The sequence below is a fragment of the Chrysochloris asiatica genome, unplaced genomic scaffold (assembly GCF_000296735.1).
Source record: "Chrysochloris asiatica unplaced genomic scaffold, ChrAsi1.0 scaffold00019, whole genome shotgun sequence".
Taxonomy (NCBI): Eukaryota; Metazoa; Chordata; class Mammalia; order Afrosoricida; family Chrysochloridae; genus Chrysochloris; species Chrysochloris asiatica.
Genome location: NW_006408537.1, coordinates 637535 through 659542, shown reverse-complemented (window position 1 = coordinate 659542; position 22008 = coordinate 637535). Strand labels below are relative to the sequence as shown.

Here is a 22008-nt window from a genome sequence, read left to right as displayed (position 1 = left end):
TTACTATGACTTCTTAGGATTCCTGATGTGGTATTGTAGGATCAGCACTCAACTGTGAACTACAAGGTCAGCAGTTCAAATCCACCAGTTGCTCCTCAGAGACCCTATACAGGGTTGCTATGAGTCAGAACTGACTTGACAGCACTTAACAACAACAAGAACAATGCCTTTGTACACTGCTCTTTGAGATTTTCTGGTCAGCTCTTTCACTTCATCATTTCTTCCCATCATTTTAGCTTGTCCATGTTCAACAACAAGTTCCAGTGTCTCTTATGACATCCATTTTGATAATTTGTTTCTTTCTTATCTTTTTAATGACCTTTTACTTTAGCTACGTATGATGTTCTTAATGCCATCCCACTTGTCCTCTGGTCTTTGATCATTGTAGACAGCCTAATGCATCAAACCTCACTTCTCTGGCCTTTGATCATTACTAGACAGTCAAATGAATCAAATCTGTTCTTTAAATGGTCTCTAAATTCCGGTGGTATATACTAAAGGTTATGTTTTGGCTCTTCAGGACTTGTTTTAATTTTCTTCTGCATCAGTCTGAACTTGCATATGAGCAATTGATGGTTGGTTCCATAGTTAACCCTGGCCTTGTTTAGGATGGTGGTATTAAGTATACAGTCAATTTGATTCCTGTGTATTCCATCTAGTGAGGTCCATGTGTATAGTCACTGTTTACATTGTTGCAATAAGGTATTTGTAATGAATAACTCATTTGTCTTACAAAATTCTTATCATGTGATCTCCAGTGTAATTTCTTTAACCAAGGCCTTATTTTCCAACTACTGATCCTTCCTCTTTGTTTCCAGCCTATGCATTCCAATCACCAGTAACAATCCATGTATCTTGATTGAATGTTTGATCAATTCCAGACCGAAGAAACTGATAGGATTCTTAATTTCCTTCCTTATTTGCTTTAGTGATTGGTTAAAAATTTGCATACTAGTTGCATTCACTGGTCTTCCTTGCAGGTGTATGATGCTATCCTATCACAGACATCATTTTACTTCATGATAGATCTTGAAATACTTTTTTCAATGAATGTGACACCATTACTCTTCAGTTTATTGTTGCAGTGTAGTAAACCATATGATTGTCTAATTCAGAATAGCCCATTTTTGCTCACAAATGCCTAGGATGGAGTCCTGGTGTGGCACTTTAGGATAAGTACTGGACTATTAACCACAAGATCAGTGGTTCAAACCCACCAATCAGCTCCTTGGAATCACTATATATAGCGTCACTATGAGCTAGAATCAACTCAACAGCCCTTAACAACAACAACAATGCCTAGGATATCAATCATTATGTGTTCCGTTTCATTTTTTATGATTTCCAATTTTTCTCGGTTCATGCTTCATACATTTCACCTTCATTTGCAGCTGCTTATTCTCATTTGGCACTCCATCAGCATCATTACAGTAAGTGTTTCTTTGAGGAGCAAGTTCTTCCCGTTGCTATTTTGAGGCCTTCCACCTGAGGGGCTCATTTTCAGGTATTGTATCTGACAATGTTCAGCTGCTAGTCATAAAGTTTAAAGTGGCTAACAATTCAGAAGTCTTCCCCTTCTTCTTCCTAGTCTGTCCTGGTCTGGAAGTTCCTCTGAAACCTGCCTGCCATTGGTGACCCTGGTATTTGAAATATCAGTGACATAGTTTCCAGCATCACAACAGCATACAAGTATGATAGATGAATGGTGGTTGTTAACCATTGTTCTTGTTTGTTAAGTGCCATTGAGTCATTTCTGACTCATAGACCCTGTATAGGGTTTCCAAGGAGCAACTGGTAAGCTTGAACTGCCAACCTTGCCATTCAACCTGACCTTGCAGTCCAGCACATTAACTCACAGCACCACATCAAAATCATAATGAGATAACACCTTACTCCTACTAAAATATCATTAATCAAATTTTTGGCAAGGGTTTGGGGAGATTAGAACCTTTATCCACTGCTGGTGGGAAAAAAAAAAAAAATTGTACAGTCACTGTAGAAAACATTATGGTGATTCCTAAAAAAATCAAAACTCTTATTAGGTGGTGTCAAGTTTGTTTCAACTCATAGTGACCCTATGTACAACAGAACTACACACTGCCTGTCCCTGCACCGTCCTGACAATCTTTCCCAGGTTTGAATCCATTGTAGCAGCCACCATGTCAATTCATGTCCTTAAGGGTCTTCCTTGATTTTGTTAACCCACTACTTTACCAAGCATGATGTCCTTTCCTAGAGATTTGCTCCTCTTGATAACAAGTCCAAAATACAAAATAGAAAGTCATTCTGGTTGTACTTCTTCCAAGACAGCTAGTAATTTCAATATTCTTTGCTAACACCACAATTCAAACGCATCAATTCTTCTCTGGTCTTCCTTATTCTTTGCCCATCTTTTCCATGCATATGAGGTGACTGAAAATGTCATGGCTTGAATCAGCAGCACCTAAAGCCTCAAAGTGACATCTTTGTTCTTCAACACTTTAAAGAGATCTTTTACAGTAGATTTGCCCAATGTAATGCTGCTACTTCAATGAGTGTATTTTATGGTCAAAAACTATAATATAAACTAACTTTACATACATTTTCTATGTTTGTAATATATATAACTTTTTTGGATTTTTTTTTTTTTGGTTTTATATATATATATATAGGCTATGTGGTTTATCTGTGACTCTTTACAAATTGTCACAAATCTACAAAATATTTTCCATCATTATTCATTGAAAAGACCCAAATATAATGGACCTATGCAGTTAAAACACATGTTGTTCAAGGGTCAGCTGTATTGCATACGCTCATATTTATAAAATGACAAGAATAGGTAAATATATTGGACTCCCCAATGTTCACTGGGGAGACCAATTGTTAGCATGGGTGAGGAGGGCAGGAAGAGGGAGGAGCATTCTTTAGATGTTGTTGTCATTGTTAAGTATCATCAAGCCAGTTCTGACTCATTGCAACCCTGTATAAGGATTCAGAGGAGTGGGTGGGTTTGAATGGGCAACCTTGCTGTTAGAAACCAACTGCTTATCCTACAGCACCACGCCAGTACTCTATTGTCTGATGTTTTTTGTTCTTAAGTGCTGTAGAGTTGGTCCTGACTGTCTAGGGTTTCCAAGGAGCAGCTGGTGAGCTTGAACCACTGAACTTGCAGTTCAAATCAACCCTGCAGTCCATTGCATTAACCCACAGCACCACACCAGGACTCACCATTGTCGATAGTGGTCACTATGATGATAAGACATGTAGCTACAAATGTGAATGAAATATGCACATTTTGACTTAAATATACATGAGAAAAAAGGAAGTATTGGTAAAAGCTATGTCATATATAATATTGCAACAACAATAACTAAATATACATGTGGGGGGCTTCAAAAAGTTCTTGGAAAAATGGAGTTGAAAGATCATGGAATTTTCCCATGAACTTTCTGAAGTCTCCTCATATATCTATATATGCTGTTTTTGTTGTTCTTAAGTGCTGTTGAGTTCATTCCAACCCATAGCAACCCTGTATAGAGTTTCTGAGGAGTGGCTGGTGAGCTTGATCCGCCAACCTTGCGGTTCAAACCAACTGTGCAGTCCAGCGCATTAATACACAGCGCCACACCAGGACTCTATATTATATATGAGCTATACCATCATATATATGTAAAGGAACTCTGGTAGTGGTTACGAGTCGGGCTGCTAATCTCAAGGTCAGCAGTTGGAAACTACTAGCTTTTCCATGGGAGAAAGGTGACGCTTTCTGCTCCCCTAAAGATTTACAGCCTCGGGTTATGCAGGGTTGCCATGAGTCGGGACCAACTCAATGGTAAACCACCACCACCACGACCACCATGTATATATGAAGTATTTTATATATGTTTTATATATTTATATTTGTATATTTAAGTTAAAAAAAAAAAAATATATATATAGAGAGAGAGAGAGAGAGAGAGAGTGTGTCCTGGTGTGGCACTGTGGGTTAATGTACCAGACTAAAAAGCCATTTGAACTGCAAAGTCAGCGGTTCAAGCTCATCAGCTGCACCTCGGAAACCCTATACAGGGTGGCTATGGGTCAGAATCAACTCGATGGCACTTAACAACAACATATATATATATATATAACATATAAAATACTTTACTATATATAATAAACAAATAGGAACTACAGATGCTGATACTTCTTTGAAAATACCAATTCTCTCATGGGATTAATTTTCTTTGTTTGAAGACTCAGGGTCAAAGTCTCATGGGTCAACTCAATCAACTAGAATAATATATAGTTCATAAAGTCTATGTTCTACATTCTAGTTTGGTGAATAATCTCTGGGATCTTAAAAGCTTATAAGTGGCCATCTAAAATATAACTGCTGATTTCTATTCCTCTGGAATAAAAGAGAAATAAGAAAACCCAAGAGTCAGCGTAGGAGCTGGGCTACAGAACCAATTATCTTCATGAACCATGATTTCCTTACCTTGAGACCAACACAGCTAGATGGCACCCAGCTACCATTACCACATGTTATTCTCAGAGATAACAATAAATTGATTCTGATAGAAAATGAGAAAAAATGTCAAACAGAACTTCAAATTTTCAAAGAATATAGATTTACTGTACTCACTGAGATCGGATAATTAACACGCAAAATTACTGGCTTGAGATATTCTTTAAACCTTCAACTGAAACTATCCCCTTGAGTCACCTTCTAACTAAATAGCAGGTTAGCTCAAAAAGTAAAAGATTTCACCCTTGAGTACTGTGCTGTTTACAAAACAATTATCTATAATTTACATTTAGATAATTTTACCACAAATGGACAACAGTTACTCTAAAGCATGGATGAGAAGTTTGAGGACTGTGAAACCAAGTTAATGGCAATGGAAATAATGAAAATGTTGATGCAATGCCAAGACTGTAATCAATGTCACTGAATATTTTTTTACTGCGTATACTTTCATCAAATATACAATAAAACATGTTGAAAGGAAAAAAAACAACAACCATGGAATATAGTTCTACGATAACACACATGAGCTTATAAGACAGAATCTACTACATACATGACAGCTTTCACTGGTAGACTGAGAAAAGGTCTGTTAGCAGATTACGTAATGCAACAATATTCTTTTTTTTTTTTCAAACTTTTCATTGTGAATTGAGTGAAAGTTTTACATGTTTCTTTTCAGATTTTACATCCAACAAATCACACATTTTGTTTCATCCCAATGACTGCAATCCCCACTGTATAAAAACAGTTATCCCTTTTCCTCCCTGTGGTTTCATTCCACTCTCCTTCCCCACCCCTCTGAATTTTGTCGCTAGGTAAATGTTACCTTTTTATCTTGAATGACTGACCTTTCCATAGTGAACATACCCCATTCCCATCCCATATACCTATCTACCACTTCGTTGAAAATTATGTCATACAACTGAATTCTGTTCCAGACCTGAAGGATGGTCAAGAGACATAGTCTCAGGTTCCTCCAATCTCTTTCTCACTAGTAAGCCCAGGTTGTTGTTATAGGTTTTTTTTTTTTTTTTTTTATAATTTTGAGTTTTGTTCCACATAGTTCCCACTCTATTTGGGATTTTCTAAAATGATCATTCTGGGAACATTCTGTGGCCTGGGACTATTCGAGAAACTTGGCCCATTGAATCCATTGTATTGATCTCTGACTCTGATCCTGAATGGCTGAGCCTTCTAGACCTGAGCTGGCCAAGCTCAAGAAATATCATCATTCCTTTAAAGCTATAGGTAAAAGTCATCATATTTACATTTCAAACATGACACTGGCTGAACTCAAACTGTGACATTATATTCAAGTTACATCTACTTCCACCTCTCTTCAGCTAGTTTCAGGGCAACCTGCTGAACAAAGACAAAAAGACTCATCATGACAATAGTTTGGAGACACCTCAGCCTCATTATTCATCTGACATATTACCAAGCCAAATACCTTATCCAGAAATCTACATTAAAATGGAGGGAACAAGATGCATAACTATGAAAAGTTTAATGCCAACACAATTCTACAGATGTTGTAGCTTACATATCATTTTACATATTTATATTAATTATTATAAAAACAAAACACATAAACAATTTAAACAATGTTGTTGTTGAATGCCATCGAGTCAATTCTATCTCATAGCGACCCTATGCAGGGTTTCTGAGGAAGAGCTGGTGGGTTTGAAATGCAGATCTTGTGGTCCTCAGTCTGGTGCTGATCCTACAGAGCCACACCAGGAGTCCACAGTGCCAGTGAAATTGAACTGTAAAGTACAGAAAAGCAACAACAGCAATGAAAAAGAAAAAGAAAAAAAAAAGATGCAGAAAAGATACAGCTTAGCAGGTAGTGGGTTATCCATCATCTCTCTGAATCACTAATTTAAGATCACCTGGAAATAGAAAAGACAGAAGCTGAAAAGAAACCAAAAGGTGGTACATGTTGGGAGCCTTGCCCACCAAGACAGGAGTGTCACAATTCAAAAGTCAATGGTCATCATTTGCTGAGGGCATAACTCACAGAACGCAATCCTTTAATGTGAGTGTGGTTTTAATTGGTGGAGGTTGCAGGGTGGGATTGAAGCAAGAGGAGATTAACTAAACTAGTATTGATTTGAATGTCTAATTTGATAGGCATTGTGCTAGGTGGTTTATACTCCCTACTCATTTAGCCCAGTGGAACATCCCTAAAAATATTATCAATTCTTTATACAGATGAGGAAACAGAAGCTTGTATTTTAAAGAACTTTCCCAATACAATTACTAAATGGTAGAGTCAAACAGAACTGAAAAACCTATGAACTAGCCTGCTCTGCACACATGGAGATGGCAACTAACAACAGAGCTCTTGTTCTCTACAACAAACTGCTCAACTTGCTTTATGCTTGAGTCACAGAAAATTATTGCTAAACTTCAAAGTAACATTACAGTTTTCATCCATGAAAATGGAAGCACTTTGTTGCTACAAGAATGTCATAGCGATATACTGAAGCATTTAACTAGTTTATTAAAAGAAGAACAATTCTTCTATGCTCCAATATTGATACCTGCATTTAGAAATGTAGTCCATGTTTCTGAACTGAACTGAAATACACACTGATGGACTGAAATTGATCTGGCTTAAAGAATTTTGAGTGCAAAGAATTTGTGTAAAGATAATAAATTAAAGAAACACTTTGAAGAGGAATAAATAGCCAGGGCTGATATCTTTTCTTCAAAAGAGAAAAAGCACACACTGAAAAGAGACGTGCCATTTCCAGACACAGGCTGAGCAGGGAATGAAATTTAAGCTTCAGGTCTTCAATGATTCTTTCTAGCTCTAAGACCATTCTCCAGAGAATGATCTGGAGGATCTCTGCTCTGAGCAAATCTCTTTGGAGACGGCTCTGCATCCATCCTGTTCAGCTTCCCTTTCTAAAAATGTCTTGGCTTGTCTTTGAAATATTTTTGACATTAAAATGCAATTCTGTCTTCCCTCTTGCCTTTTCTCTGAACAGCAGTCCATAATTACTCCCTCTACCACCACCCATAAAACCCTAGAATGTCTGCATGTATAATGTATCATGCATGTGCTCAACAGAATATGTTTTCACTGCATAGAAAAAGCCTTGGAAATCTGACAAAGTCTTCAAGTTTCTTAAACAGAATTTTAAGCACAGTATCTTTTTTTCTGCATTTAATATTGACCCCAGGCATCTACTGTGGCTTTAAACTCTACAAAATTATTATTCAATTTACATTCTTAGGGTTACATGAATACCAGTTCCTCCCAGGCATTGTGGTTGGCTTGTTCTGAGATACTTGAGTTGCCTTATCCCCATTTCCCTTGAAAACTTAGTCAAGGCTTTTAATGTCCATGATTTTTATTCACTGTTTGGATGCCATGTTTCATGAGTGCCTCATCCTTGGTGTGAAGTTCTATCTAAAGAGTGTTCACCGTCGCCTGCATCATTGACAAAAGCAGCTTTACTTAGTGTGTTACACCAATTGGGAAAGCCCAAGATAGAGGAGAATTTATCACAATAATAATAGACTATGAGGTTATTTTCAGAGAAATATATTACCAGATAAATAGTCAGCACGGATATCAGGGTGGATTAGCCCTGCATTCCATTTAAAGATTGAAAAACTACTTTGTAATAAGAAAATCATTTTTATATCTCTGATCTCACCTGCTGCATTTCCCTTCCATTCTGCTGATAATTTCATACACTTTTGTGAAGAGCAATTCCAGACTCCATTATTGTTCCAAGCTCTGACATTCTTGTAGAAAATGAAAAACTGCCATAACCTTCCCTCCTGCTCATAAAGTCCTGAAGAGGTGGCTCAGACCAGAGAATCTTCTGACTTAGGGTAAAAAAATTTTTTTTTATATTCTTTTACATAAATCCCCCAGGCAGGAATAAGGAAGAAGAATTTCAAACCCAATTCCAAATATTTCACTTGGAATTGCTCCCTGAGAATAATGGAGCAATCTGCCAATTAGCATATCTGTAGATCTTCTGAACAAACTCAGTAATATTTTCATTAATAAGGTTACTGAACAGAGCCCCCAGCTGTCACCTGGGTACATATACCAACAGGAGAATTGTTTTAAAGAATAAGGCCAGATGATTATTATTTCTCAAAGTGACTTCCTAAGACTTACAGTCTCAGAGCTGAAAATGCCCATAGAGCCCAACTGGTCTACCCCACTTCTCTCATTGTACAAGTGAAAAAAACTAGGCCAAAGGAGGTTAGGATAGCTGAGCAAAGTCGTGTGGCTATTCAGAGGTAAAGCCAACACTGGGACTCAAGTATATTTACCTCTGATTTATGGTTCTTCTCACATTGATAAAAATAATTTCTAATATGTTATCTCTGGAACATGTTATCTCTGTAGGATAAGCACTGTACTGCAAACCACAAGGTCACTGGTTCAAGACCACCATTTGGTCCATGGAAGAAAGATGAGGGTTTCTGCTTCCACTAAAATTTACAGACTGAGAAACCCTTTCAGGGTCATTATGAATTGGAACTGGCTCTACAACACTTAATACCAATATGCTATTTTATTATGTTCATAGCTTGCTGTTGTTGCTGTTAAGTGCCATCGAGTCAGTTCTGATTCATAGTGACCTTGTATAGGGTTTCTGAGGAGCAGTTAGTGGGTTTGAACTGCTGACCTTGTGGTTAACAGTTCAGTGCTTATCCTACAATGCCACATCAAGACTTTGTTCATAACTTAGAGTTTTAATAAAGTGCTTTGTTCTTTTTGTCAAGAGCTTAATTATACCTAATGTTGTTGTTAAGTACCATGGAGTCGGTTCCGACTCATAATGACCCTACAAAGGGTTTCCGAGGCTGTAAATCTTTACGGGAGCAGACCGCCTCATCTTTCTCCCGCAGAACCACTGGTAGTTTTGAACTGTCAACCTGGAGGTTAGCAGCCCGATTCGTAACCACTACGCTACCAGAGCTATAATCATCTATAAATGTTCTTTTACATATCCACTGAAGCACCCGTACTGTCACTGAAATATAAATGTTGCGACCCCATTTTCTTGACATCGTAATCACAGTCTATAGTCTCTCAAAAAGAGTTCACGCTACATATTAACTATAACATTATCTCCTTTTCACTGTTTTATATTATTCTATGATTATTTCATGAGTGCAGCTTACCTCCCTTTAAGCATACCCTTGTTTTTGTGTATAGTTTTCAGCAGTTCGAAACTACCAGCGATTCCGCAGGAGAAAGATAAGGCTTTCTGCTCCCATAAAGATTTACAATCTCGGAAAACCCTGTGCAGGGTCACTATGAGTCGTACTTATCAACAACAACAACAAATATCTTAAATGAACTTGACCTGATTGGTTCCTAAGGCGCCCTGGCATCGCAGTAGGTTTAGTATTGGGTTGATCAATGAAAGATTGGTGGTTCTTTGATGGTGAAATTGTAGAATGGTTAAACCATTTTGGAAAACGGTAAGGCACTTCCTCAGAAAGTTGGAAATAGAAATATCTTATGACTCAGCAATCCTTCTACTAGGAATTTATACACAAGAAATACGAGCTAGGACATGAATAGATATACACACACCGATGTTCATAGCAGCACTATTCACAATAGCAAAAGGGTGGAGATGGCCTAATTGTAATGGATAAACAAACTTTGGTATAAACAAACAATGGGATACTATGCATTACAATGAATCTGCGAAACACCTCATTATGTGGATGAACCTGGAGGACATTATATTGAGTGAAAATGGTCAGTCACAAAAGGACAAATATTGTGTGAGACCATTATTGTAAAAACTTAAGAAAAGGTTTTCATACAGAAAACAAACATTCTTTGATAGTTACAAGGGGTGAGCGGGGAGGGAGAGTAACTCACTGGCTAAAGGGTAGACATATGTTAGCTAGGGTGACAAGGTGGGCAATATACAAGAAGGGTGAGGACAATGTACAAAAAGAGGTGGGGTGGCAGAAGAATGATAAAAAGAGTTGAAGATACAGGAAGGTATGCATGGGCTAAAGGGGATGGAGGTAAATAGTGATATACACACACACACACACACAAAATCGATGGTTCTAACCTATCAGCTGCTCCACTGGAGAAAGATGAGGCTGTCTGCTTCTTTAAACATTTACAGGCTCAAAATCCCTTCAGGAACAGTTTTCTTCAGTCCTATCTGATTGAATGAGTTGGAATTAACTCTGACAGTAGGTTTGGTTTGCTTTTAGTTTTTGGATTCTTTGGGAAAATTGGATATAATAGGATATAATAGGAATTAAATTCTATATCTCCACAAAGAGAATGAACCACTTAGTATCTCTTTGGGCTCCATTAAATGACTGTTTGTGTTATGTACTTTAGTTTTAAAGGTTGGCCAGATAAATCCTTATTAGCTACTTCAATCTTCTGCTACTTCAGATATCGGTCATCATCTGCTCCAATTAAAGAGCTTTTATTTGTGTTTGTCAGTATAGACAGATGCTTTACTGGCAGATTAAAAAAAATAATAATGCATTTATACATCTTGGACAGTCAGTCTCAAATATTCTATGAATATGTAGGAAAATAATAAAATTTAAATATGATATGGTGTAGTCATATTGCCAAAACTTAAAGAAAGAAAATGTATTGAATGGAATTTCAACCATTTTCCTCTGATTTATATTTTAAATACAAAATGTCATCTGTGCATTCTAACAGTGTTCTCATCACCCTTTGATGGCAGAGTTCAGAGGCTGAATCAATTGGATTTTAGTAGCAGTTGGTAGTGAGATGCTGCGTTAATAGGAACAGTAAGGTGGCCCCTTCTTTTAACAACATCCTCTCCTTTTAACTTAGTGCCAAATAAACACAACTCCTAGGATGAAGCTTTAATAGGAAAAAAAGACAAATTTCCCAACAAATTATAGCAGCAGCATTTAAAGCACGTCAGGAACTAAGATTCATCTCTGCCACCAGATTAGCAATGAATAAATAGGGCCCAGTAATTTTTACTGTGTTTGCAGTAAAACAGACCACACAGACCTTTTCCTCTGAATCTGTAAAGTAGTACTTTAAAGTCCTTACATGGCATTTAGCACCTGTAATGACTTAGGATGTTCAGATCTGTCTAGAGGAGAAGGTACTCAGCATTTCCTTATACACACAGTTAAAAATAATGTTCCTACTGTTAACAACGATGACCCAGAGGACAGCTAGAGGCTCCAACTCCAGAAGTGTTAGTCTCTACTCATGTATTATCTACATGAGCTTTTTTAAAATGTGACTCATCAATTACCCCTACATAAATTCATCCCCCAGTCCTATGATTGATATAAATGTTCCCCATCTGTGATAAGATAATTTACAGTACTAACTTCCTTTCATCTACAATTCTGCATAGGTTTCTGACTTGTACTAAGATCCCTCATCACTTTAATTTTTCATATTAAATTCATTTCAAGAACTGTACCCCGGGATCCCATCATACGACATTTCATTTTCAGGACAATCTGCAAACAACATGGTAAGCTATATGCAAGCCTGAAAGGAGCCTGTGTTTACAGAGACCCCAAGAAACTGCTGCTGCTGAAAACAAGCACCTTTTTTACTAACTGGCCCTCGCCACCCCCATCATGTGAGTGACAGTTCCTGCTAAAGGCTCTGTTCTGAGTGATGCTGGCACAGAACTGGGGCTTCAAAGTGGTTCATTCCAATTTGGCCTCTTGATAAGAATTAATATTTCCACCCCAAATATACTGAATCTGAATTTATAGTTCAACAAGATCCCCATGTGATTCTTATAGATCCCCAGGTGTTAAACTGTAGATTCTGATTCAATATACCTAAGGTGGAAATGCAAATTCTAAGCAAATTCTAACCTGTCTGTTCAAAGCCCTGCACAGATATAACTCCAATGCAGCAGAAATCACTGTGGTAGAGGTTTGGGAAGCTGGGCATTCTTCAGTTCTCAAGGAATAAGGCAGGGATCAGAATGCTTAGGTAGAGGAAGAAAAGCCCCCTACATTCCCCCTTCTTAACCCTAAACTTTCTACTGTCATTGTACTATCCAGTGTTATGATGTAAGTTTGAGAGTAAAGAATTCCAGGGGAACCCAACAAATTCTGAGGTTTGCCATTATTTTCCTACAGCTCAGTTCTAAACCTGATAATGTTAAAAACAGACATGCCCTTGGTGATTATAATTTGGATCTAGGATCTGTACACTAGGAAGACCTACTGTTGTGTGCTGTTGAGTCCATTCCTGCTAGAGTCCCCCGCATAGAGTTTCCAAGGTTGTAAATCTTTACTGCAGGAAAAAGCCTCATATTTTTCCCATGTAGCAACTGGTTGATTCAAACTGCTGACTATGCATAGCCCAATATGCTACCAGGGTTCCTTACTGAGATCACTGGGAAGCGTGTATATATTAAGCAGGCATGAAACAGTTAAATGGCAAAAGCCGGTCAAAGCATCAAGTGAACATTTTTTAACCAAAGGCCACTGATGTCATGGGGGTTAGTTGATAGCAAAGCACAGGAAGTAACAATAAAGTAAATTACTTTGACTAGCAAGGGAGACTTTTTTTAACTAGTGCTCAGCCTGAAATTTGTTTTATTTCTCGCCCCTTAAATCCGAGACTATCTTCAAAATCTCTTAATTACTTCATCAAATGAAAGATTTATTTCTAGACAACTATAGAATAAGGACAGGGTTGTTATGAGTCAGAACCAACTCAACAGTGTACAGCTAACATCAGTAACAACACAGAAGAAGGAAGCAAGCTTCAAACAAGGGGTTAATCATGTGTCCAACACTGACATGATTCATACGCTAGGAGATAGAATAAAGATCGCTAAAGTCATAAAGATCATTATAGTTGCTGTTGTTAAGTGCTGTTGAGTTGGGTCTGACTCATAGCAATATCACAAACGGTTTCCAAAGAGCAGCTGGTGGATTTGAACTGCCAATCTTGTGTTCGTAGTCCAGTGCTGATCCTACAGTGCCACGCCTCATTACACAAGTGTTTATCTTTCCAATGCTACAGTCTATAATTTAAAATTCTCTAGATTTTGTATACTAGCCCTGACACTAGTAAGTAACTAAGCCTAGAAGGACCAGTGTAAATCAGACTGTGCCACCATTAGACATGGATCAATGTGGACACCAGGGAATAATAGAAAAAACAAATACCTATGTGAACCAGGGCAGAGACATTTTCCTCATCACATCTACTGCTTCTCTCAATTTGGTAATAAGAACTTCAGAGTTAATGCAGAACCAGAGTGTCAATATTTCCAAATTCTCATATTGCTTAGAGTTTAACCTATTTAAAAAAATAATAAACTTGTTGCCACGTAGTAGGTTCTTACTCTTGTCAACCTGAAATTTTACAAAATACAATTGCATTACTCCATAGGACTTTTGAGGCGGTCATCTTTATTGAGGCAGATTGTTCAGGCCTGTCTTCTGCAATACTGCTGGGTGGGATTGGACCACCAACCTTTAGGTTAATAGGCAAATGTAAACAGTTTATACCACCCAAAGACCTCATTTTACCTATATATTGCTTGTTGTTAGGTGCTATGGAATCAATTTCCACATGTGGCAGGGCAGAACTAGCTCATAGGATTTTTGAGGCTGTAATTTTTATGGGGGCATCCTGGTGTTACAGGATAAGCACTGGGATGCTAACCACAAGATTAGCAGTTCAAACCCACAAACTGCTCCTTGGAAACCCTATACAATATCACTATGAGTCAGAACCGACTTGATGGCACTTAACAGCAGCAACAGCAACCTTGGTGGGAGCAGATTACCAGGTCTTTGTCCAATGGAGCTGCTGAGTGGGTACAAATGGCTAATCTCTTGGTTAACAGTTGAGTTTGAGTGCCAGGTTGTTGAGCAACTAGGACTCTTAATGTTCTTAATTAATGCTTTTGTAACTGTATAAAGTATTTCTACAAATATTTTAAATAACTCTATTTCACAATTTTTAAGAGAGGAGACCAAATGGTCCCAAATTATATATTCAATGAAACTTTTTGTGTCCAAGAAGAAAATGATGACTTAAACCTAACTCTATGTAGCTGCATCTCACATTATATCTTTATACTGAGAATATATAATTAATTACCACATATAAGAGCATTACAAATGTGTGAGCTATGCTATCTGGTTAAACCAAACTTTTGAAAATGCTTAACTTTTTGCAATTAGTGTGAATAAACACAACATTATCTCTGCTACTCTTACTCACCAATGTGAGCTGCAACGTTACTGCAGTGGACCCTTGGTATCCTTGGGGACTGGTTCCATGTCCCCCCTTGAATACCAACTTGAGCTGTAGCTCAAGTTCTTCCTGTAAAATTGCATAATATTTGCCTATAACTTACACACATCTTCCTGTATACTTTAAATCATCTCTGGATTTGTTGTTGTTATTAGATGTCATGGAGTTGTTTCCTATGCAGAATAGAACAAAATTTTGTGCCTTCCTCACAACTGTTAGGTTTGAGCCCGTTGTTGCAGACACAGTTTCGATCTATCTCATTGAGGGTCTTCCTCTTTTTCTCTGACCCTCCACTTTACTAAACATGATACCCTTCTCAGGGACTGGTTCAAACAACACGACTAAAGAACAAGGAGCAATCCTGGGGTACTCCTCCCAAAACAGATTTATTTGTTCTTCTGGCAGTCTATATATAGGACTTTCAAAATGCTTCTCCAACACTGTACTTCAAATGCATCAACTCTTCTCAGGTCTTCCTTATTAATTGTCCAACTTTCACAAGTATATGTTGTTGTTAAGTGCATTGGAGTCTGTTTTGACTCATGGTGGTGGTAGTGGTTATGTGCCGTGGAGTCGGTTCCGACTCATAGAGACCCTGTACAGGGTTTCCGAAGCTGTAAATCTTTACAGGAGCAAAAAGCCTCATCTTTCTCTTGCAGAAAAGCTGGTAGTTTCGAACTGCTGACCTTGTGGTTCTCAGACCAATTAGTAACCACTATGCAAAGGAGCTCTGGTAGCGTAGTGGTTACGAATCGGGCTGCGAACCGGAAGGTCAACAGTTCGAAACTACCAGCTGCTCCGAGGGAGAAAGATGAGGCGATCTGCTCCCGTAAAGATTTACAGCCTCGGAAACCCTATTCAGGGTCGCCATGGGTCGAAACCGACTCGACGGCACTTAACAACAACAACAACAACATGCTATCAGAGCTCCTTAGTGATCCTATATATACGGTTTCTGAGGCTGTAAATCTTTGCAGAAGCAAACAGCCTATTCTTTCTCCCTTGGTGGGCTCAAACCTTGTGGTTGGCAGTTCAGTGTTGTTATTGTTGTAAGGTGTCATCGAGTCGGTACTGACTAATAGGGACCCTATGCATAACAGAACGAAACACTGCCCATGCTAGGCCAAACTCACAATTGTTGCCACACTTGAGCCCATTAATGCTACCACTCTGCCAATCCATCTCGCTGGGAGTCTTCCTCTTTTTCTCTGACCCTCCACCTTACCAAACATGATATCCTTCTCCAGCTACTGGTCCCTCCTGATAATATGTCCGAAGTATGTGAGACAAAGTTTGGCCATTCTGGCCTCCAAGAAGCACTCTGGCTGCACTTCTTCCAACAAAGATCTGGTTACTCTTTTGGCAGCCCATGGCACTTTCAATATTCTCCTCCAACATCATAACTCAAAAGCATCAATTCTTCTACCATCTTCCTTATTCACTGTCCAGCTTTCACATCCATATGAGGTTATTAAAAATACCATGGCCTGGGTCAGGCGCACCTTAGTCCTCAAGCTGACATCTTTGCTCTTCAACACTTTAAAAAGGCCTTGTGCAGCAGATTTGCCTAATGCAATATGTCATTTGATTTCTTGACTGCTGCTTCCGTGAGTGTTGATTGTTGATCAAGAAGAATGACATCCTTGCGAGATGACTAAAAATAACATGGTTTGACACAGGCACATTTTAGTCCTCAAAGTGACTATCTTTGCTCTTTTAACACTTTACTCTTCAAAGAGGTCTTATGCAGCAGATTTGCCCAGGACAGTAAGTCCTTTGATTTCTTGACTGCTGCTTCCATAAGCATTGATGGTGTACTCAAGTAAACTGAAATCTTTGACAATGTCAATCTTTTCCTCTATTTATCAAAATGTTATTTAATGGTCCTCTTGTGAAGATTTTTGTTTGTTTTTTCATTAAGGTCTAATCCATATTAAAGACCATAGTGTTTGATTTTCATCAGTAAGTGCTTAAGTCCTTTTTGCAAGCAAGGCTGTGTCATCACATATCCCAGATTGTTAACAAACTTTCCTCCAGTCCTGATGCCATGTTCTTCTTCATATAGTTTAGCTGCTTGGATAAAAATCTAATCTGATGTAGTAATCTAAATCATCTCGAGATTACTTATAATACTACAACAATGCAAATGTTATATTTGAAGAATATAGCCTTTGAAGAATTACTTTGAGCACTTAATTGCTCCCCCACCCCAATATTTTCCATCTGTGGTTGATTGAATCTGCACATGTAGAAACCACAGATATGGAGAGCTGACTGGAGTTGTAGAAACAGCCTAAGTATATCATCCAATTTTTCTCCCATAAGAATTAAAAATATCTGTATCTTTTAAAAAAAAGGAGAGAGTGATTTCCCATTTTTTAAACTTTGATACTGTTATTGTTGTTATTTGGCATTGAGTCATTGGTATAGGGACTCAGTATAAGGCTTCTGAGGGTATAAATCTGTATGAGAGCAGAAAGCCTCATCTTTATCCTTTAAAAAGTTATCCTTCGGTTAACTTTTCCTCCTTTGTAATTAATAACCAATCTGTGAAGACATTGTTTGAAATTATATTAATTTCATATCATCAAATTGTACCCATTAGTTTGAGTACCCATCCATGATTCTTGTCTAAATTAATTTTTACAATACTAGAAGCTCTGGTAACATAGTGGTTACGAGTTGGACTGCTAACCTCAAGGTCAGCAGTTCAAAACTACCAGCAGTTCTTTGGAAGAAAGATGAGGTTTTCTGCTCCTGTAAAGATTTACAGCCTCAGAAACCCTGTACAGGGTCGCTATGGGTCAGAACTGACTCGACGGCACTTAACAACAAGTTGCAAAGTGATGTTTTTTAAAACTATATCATTCCTCCTGCATTTTAATTTGATGCTTAGAATTTTTAATTTTACTATAAGAAAGAGTTTTTCCCTCTCTCCATGTATTGATAGATTGATTAAAGGATAGAAAAGTTATTAATATAGACTCATATATGCTTATACTTTTCATGGGTTATAATTCATTTATAACCCATTATGATACAAAATCCTTACTCAATTTTCTTAAAACTTTTTGTTATGAATTGAGTGAAGGCATATAGAGCATATCATCAGTTTTACATTAAACAAATCCTACAATTTGTTTGATCAAAATGATTGCAATCCCCTCCATGCAACAATAGTTGGAGGCTCTCTGTGGTTCCTGTTTCTAATCCATCCATCTTCCCATCCCTTCTCAGTGTTGTCCTTCTGATTTTTAATGATTGACCAGTCTATGGTGAGTATACCTTACTAGTAGTGTTGTTGTCCTCCATCTGTCTACTAACTGCTTAGCTGGAAATTGGGTTACAAGCATGAGTTCTGTTCCAAACCTAAAGGGTGGCTACAGGTCATAGTCTCGGGTTCCCCCAGTCATTTTCTAACCAGTAAGTCTGGTCTTTTTTATAACTTTGATTTTGTTCCACATTGTCTCCCACTCTATCCAGAATCTTCTAATGTGATCTCTTCCAGAGCAGTTGGCAGTGGTAGCCTGGCACCATCTAGTTCTTCTGGTCTCATAGTTGTAGAGACTGATGTTCATGTGTTTTGTTAGTCCACTGGACTACTTGATCCAAAGCATCTTCAATTTTCATCACTCATTTTTCTTCAGCACATGGAGAGACCAATACTGACACCTTCGGTTGCCATTCATGAGCTCTTAAGATCCCAGCTGCTACTTACTAAAGGTTCCATACTTATTTTAATAAGTAAATTGCCTTAAGTTTGACTAATGTGGGCCCTTTCAAGCTCTTTCTTATCAAAATCTCCTCTTAACCACAGAAAATTCTAATTAAGAAAAATTATAACAATTCTAGGAACACAAATTTTGTGTGATAGCTGTTGATATTACATGGAGAGTGGGGAAAGGATTAATCAGTTAATTTTAATCAATTCTTGGTTAAATGTTTGCCACTGTATCAGTTCCAACTCATAGTGACCCTGTATAGGGTTTCTGAGGCTATAAATCTTTACGGAAACAGAACGCTTCATCTTTCTCCTATGGAGCAACTGGTAGATTCAAACTGCTGACCTTGCAACTAGCAGCCCTGCTTGTAATCCATTACCCTATCAGAGCTCCTCCAATAAATTATAGACCTGTAAAAAACTGAATTGGTAAAAGTTGTGTTATAGATATATTTACAACAACAACAACAAAGGTGGAAGTGTTGCATCTGCTTATGTACAGGCTTACACCTCCTTGAATTTGGTTTCTTAGTTTGGAGATTTAGGATTTTGGTTTTATCCCAGTTCAGGAACATCCCAGTTCCTTGGATTATTAATGTGTTTAATGCTTCTGCTCTACCTCCTAGCTCATTGGGTAGTGCTGGAGGTCTTCTTTTTGTTGTTAGGTGCCATCAAGTCAGTTCTGACTTATATCCATCCTGTGTAGGGTTTCTGAGGTTATAAATCTTCATTGGAGCAGAAAGTTTCATCTTTCTCCTGTGGAGTGCTGATGGATTTGAACAGCCGACCTTGTGGTTAGTAGTCCAGTGCTTATCCTACAGAACTATCAGTGCTCACTGGTATCTGAAGAAGATTGCAAACGGTCATTTGAGGTATAAAGATTGATCTCTGACTGGAGCAACAGGCAGAAGGAGAGTCAGGACAGAGGAGGATGCAGAAAGTGTGCCTAATTGCTTCCAGGAATAACTTACCCCTTTGCCACTAGATCAGAAGAGCTAAATGGAGTGTGACTACTATTACTGAACACTTTGATCAAAGATTCTGTGGAAGTGTCTTAATCAAGAGGGGGAAAATGCAAAGCAGAATTTCCAATTCTCATGGATTCCAAGCTTCCTAGAGTTATGAAGGCAGGATGAACCCCTGAAATTATTGCCCAGGGATAATCTTTAAGACTTAAAGCAAATATATCCATTAATGTTATCTTAAAATCAAACAATAGTTTAGCTTATCTAGTAATAAATGGCTACCTTGAGCATTATGCTTTTTTAAAGAACTATCTATATGGGCTCAAATTGACAATAGCAACTCACAAGATTGGATAGGAAGCTTAGAGGGTAGTGAGTTCATGTTAATGACTTACATTCAAAGAATATAATCAATGTCACTAAATTTCACATATAGAATGTCCAGCTGTGTATAGTCTCAACAACAAAAAAATAAATTATATATTTTCTAAAAGTGAAATTTAGTATGCACTAGAATCTTCTGAGTTTGATGGATGAGATTCAGATGCTCCAACCTAGAGAGTCTGATTCTGTAGCCCTAGAGTAAGACCCAGGAATTTGCAACAGGGCTTCAAACCAGGCAATAAGTGTTCCTTTATGGCACATTGTATGTCAATTTTTAATACAAACAGGAAATAGACATCCAGGTCCTACTTCAAGATGATGGCTGACCAGGCTGCTCTCAGAGGACCACTGCCACCTACTTCTTACTTGGATCAAAATCTGATGCAAGAGATTTTGTTGCTGTGCTACTCATATGCTGCCTTTGTTTCCCGTGACCATGACTGGACCATTTTGAACCAGTTCAAAGCCCTGATTTGCATTTTTGGCATAAAGGCCCCATGATTTCTTGGCCACCCACTGAGCTACAATGTTCTTCAGGTTCATTCTTTTTGCCACCAAAACTAGGAAAAATAAAACACGTAAAGTTTATTGGGTCCCTTGTCCTTTGCTTTATATGTACCCTTGTTGTTGTTGTTAAGTGCCATCCAGTCGGTTCCGACCCATAGCGACCCTGTACAGGGTTTCCGAGGGTGTAAATCTTTACAGGAGTAGAAAGCCTCATCTTTCTCCCACGGAGTGGCTGGTAGTTTCGAACTGCTGACCTTAAGGTTCACAGCCCGATTCGTAACCACTACGCTACCAGAGCTCCCAAGTCAATTTAAGAACTTCTCTTTTCACATACAAAACACAAAATTAGAAGCCCTACTTGCCTCTTCTTTTCCATTCCCTATGAAATGTTATGGCAATAAGTCAAATCATTCAGATTCTAACAACCTAGCATTTGTAGAGCTAAAACTCAACATTTGTTCATATATTTGACTCAGTTACTCATTATAGCAACCCTAGAAGAAGTGCTGATAAGCCTATCTTAAAAGTGAATAAATATAGGCACAGTCCCTTAAAGCCACAAATGGTTAGTATTTAAATTTAAAGTCTGATTACGTGTTCCTAACTACTTAATGATTCTTATGTCAAGATTCATGCCTTTCTTCTCCCTGGAGACTTTGACAAATGTGCAGATCTGAAATGCTAGAACTTTGTTTTTATGATTGGCTACAGAAAGGAGTCCTGGTGTGGTGTTGTAGGATAAGCACTCCATCACAAGGATGGTTTGAACTGCAAGGTTCAGAACCAACTCATCGGCACTTAACAACAACAACAGCAACAAGAAACTGTGTCTTGGTGTGGAACTTAGGATCAGCATGGGACTGTTAACTGCAAGGTTACCAGTCACTCCTTGGAAACCTTATACAGTGCCGCTATGAGTCAGAACCCACTAAATGGCACTTAACAACAACACAGCAAGGAAAAGGAGTTCTGGTGGTGTAGTGGGCTACGTGTTAGACTGCTAAATGGAAAATCAGCAGTTCGAATCCACCAGCTGTTCCATGGGCAAAAGATGAGATTTTCTGCCTCCATAAAGATTTACAACCTAGAAAACCATATACAAGGTTGCTATGAGCCAGAACTGACTCAGAGGCAGGCAACCACCACTACCGCCCTAGCAAGATTGATGATCATTTCTGGTTACTAAGTGTCATTTCTACTAAATAGATTCATGCCAAACTTGTTCACTTGCTTTGAGGAGACAGAAAGCTGATTGACACCCAAGGAAACAAATATGTAAGAAAGAAAAATGTGGAGAGAAAGAGGCAGGAAAATAAAGGGGAAGGGAGAAATAGAATGCTGAGAATAGTAAAGACAGATAAAAGAAAAAAGGAAAGAGGAGTTTAGCTTTGAATAATCAATTATTTCTTTTATTTCTCATCATTTAGCCTGAGAAATAGCATCTCATTCCTGAATATGACCTTACATTTCTGTGGAAAACTATATTTCCCTTTCCATTTTATATATGCCATAGTAGCTAATGCAACGTATATATACATGTTATTGTTAAGTGCCTTCGAGTCAGTTCCAATCCATAGCAACCCTGTACAGGGTTTCCGAGGCTGTAAATCTTTATGGGAGGAGAAGGCCTCATCTTTCTCCCACGGAACGGCTGGTAGTTTCGAAC

At 38.1% G+C, this 22008-nt stretch overlaps 1 pseudogene; it reads left to right on the top strand.

The window, feature by feature from the left end:
* The first annotated feature begins 5676 nt into the window (after positions 1 to 5676).
* LOC102813501 overlaps positions 5677 to 22008 on the top strand; it is a 24878-nt pseudogene continuing 8546 nt past the window's right edge.